The sequence below is a fragment of the Ammodytes marinus genome (genome assembly GCF_949987685.1).
Source record: "Ammodytes marinus genome assembly, contig: scaffold_40, whole genome shotgun sequence".
Lineage (NCBI taxonomy): Eukaryota > Metazoa > Chordata > Actinopteri > Uranoscopiformes > Ammodytidae > Ammodytes > Ammodytes marinus.
In genome coordinates, this window is record NW_027648104.1 from 42,501 (window position 1) to 45,000 (window position 2,500).

The 2,500-nt window shown below is 37.7% G+C and overlaps 1 protein-coding gene across 1 annotated transcript in view; it reads right to left on the minus strand.

Moving 5' to 3' along the window:
- Nucleotides 1–2,500, minus strand: part of arhgap28 (Rho GTPase activating protein 28) — a gene marked incomplete at both ends in the record, with an annotated part of 24,828 nt that overhangs the window by 21,353 nt on the left and 975 nt on the right. The gene's annotated exons all lie outside the window — the stretch shown is intronic.

The window sequence follows — 2,500 nt, forward strand, 5'->3', positions numbered from 1 at the left end:
GGCTGGACACACCAAACCTAGTATGTGTTTGCGCACACACCACCTTCTCTTGCATATAATCTCTGTACACTGTTCATTCGATGTATTCAACCATGTATCAAGCCAGGTACATTGTTGTTTGACCCTTGTATGCTGTTTGCAAGTAAATTCACCTGCTTCCAAGAAGGCCTGACTCAGTTTCAATTATTCAAACACTTGGGTAGTTTGATGAAATAATTCTAGTAACAAATGGTCCTTCGAGTGAGCCGGATCCAACATCTTCTTCTCTGGACGAGAAGAGCCTGCACCGTGAACGGGGGAGTCCAAGATCTCTCGACAAAAGACCTCCAGTAAACAGAGCTACAAAAGAGGCTGTCTGCAGACTCTACTTGGACGGAGGAGGGGTGACGGAATCCAGAGCCAAAACTGAGCGAGTCGAGGCTTTCTTCGAATCAGGTGAATATAAACAGCTGATTTTGTTTTGTCCAGGAATTAGGAATTCCTTTGTTTTATGTATTAGGTAGATAAACTAGTTTATGAAGCAGTATTTCTCATGGTTTTACCGTAAGGGAGAATAACTGATCGTAGTGTTTGGGAAAATGCACTAATGAGAAAAATATTTCAACCTGTAGTGTTTGGGGAGATGCACTAGAGACAAACCTATCTCAACCTGTAGTGTTTGGGGAGATGCACTAGAGACAAACCTATCTCAGCCTTTGGTGTTTGAGAATTTACACTGTCAAAAACAAAAGTCTCACGTACGTAATTAAATGATCATTAGTGTGGGGTCGAGGGTGGTCCCTTTATTCTGACAGATATAGTTTGTTCCATTAAACTGAGAGTTCTTTGTAATTCGGGAAGGTTTTATGGAAACAAATTGATATCTGGCTGCTTGTTGTTACTTAGCCTGGGGATATAGTACTGCTCCAGGGAGTTAGTCTATGACAGGTTGTTTATTTGTTTTGTTTTGTTATGTTTGTCAATAGTCTACAACTGCAGAGTAGACTTATTAGTTTTGTTTAGAATACATCACATAGGGTGTTCTAGTTTTAAATTGGTGAATTTTGTTAATCAATTGGAGGGAATAGGGGTGTTCACCCTGTTAAATTGATTAGATTTTACATTAAAAAAAAATTAAATTACTTGTAAAAGAGTGAACAGTAAAGAGAAAGGTGGTGGCCAAAGAGATGAATAAGAGAATGTTGTTGAAAGTGTAAGAGGAAAAAGATTGTTTGGAACTGATTGTTTATGGATGTTATAAAGAAAGAAAAAGTATGTAGGGGAAGGGAGATAAGAAGATTTTAGTAAGTGTGCATACAATTGTTATGCTGTTATGATGGGTTATAAAATGCTTGTCTCCTAAAGATGACCAGAGTTCTGACTAAATTGCTAAACGCTTTAAAGTTTAGAGCTGAATATCTCGCCAATTCCAGCCCCATAGTGAACCTTAAAGATTAAAGGTGCAGTCAATCATTTGAAGTTCCAGCATAAACTTACAAAAAAGCGTCCTTTTGTGTTCTTTTTATGAAAATGTTCACTAAAAAGAATTATTCAATGCTTTTGATTTGAACTACAAGTTAAAAGGGATTTGTGTGCTGAACAATGTGATCATAATGTGTTATTTGAAGAACAAACTATAACACCATGTCAGATTTGGAGAAGTGGAGAGCTTCTCATATCTAGAAGGAATGTGGTGTGTGTGTGATTCAGTCCCATGCAGAAAAGGGAGGGCCTGTCTCACTGACTGCCTGTGTGTGCTTGAATGCTGCCCAAACACAGACAAAAAATGTGAACTGAATAATGAAATCAAACCTATCCTAAAATGTTGTTGTGCGTTAATTGTGACATCTAGAGCAAGCAAAATGGATAGGATGATATTTTAGAAACAACCCTGGCAGAATGATGAGCATTTCTTTTGAGAACATGTTACTGCTCAAATTCATTCTGTTTCAGATGCAAGGAGAAGACGAAGCTGACCATTCTTCAATAAGGACAATTGGACACTGAGGAACAATCTGAATCGGTTATGGTAATATCCTACATAACCATTCCCCCAGTGACTGTGATATGAAGGACACTTTGCGTCAAAATGCCACAAAAGGACTTGTTGACCATCAAGACGATCTTGGTTCCTGTTCCCTGGCTTCTACAAAAACTGTCCTCTCTGAAACTGTACATAGACTAGACGATATAGCACCAGTACACAAACTTGCATTTTCACAACTGTGATGTTGATGTACTTGATATTATTCTGCTTGACTGAAATATATTTACTCATATGCTTTGCCCTTTTGCTTTGAAGTGTTACCTAAAAGTTGCATTAAATATTATAAAAAGGGTGGAATGTTAACAGAATTTAATTTGCTTTATTGTATAATATTTTAATGCACAATACATGCTTTCTGGCTGTTGAACTTTGTCCCAGAAGACAAGTTGTTGTTTAGAACTGCCTAATAAGATTTTGGCACATACAGAGGTATGACGCATTCATGCACAGTAGTTGAGGAGAAAAGACTCCCTA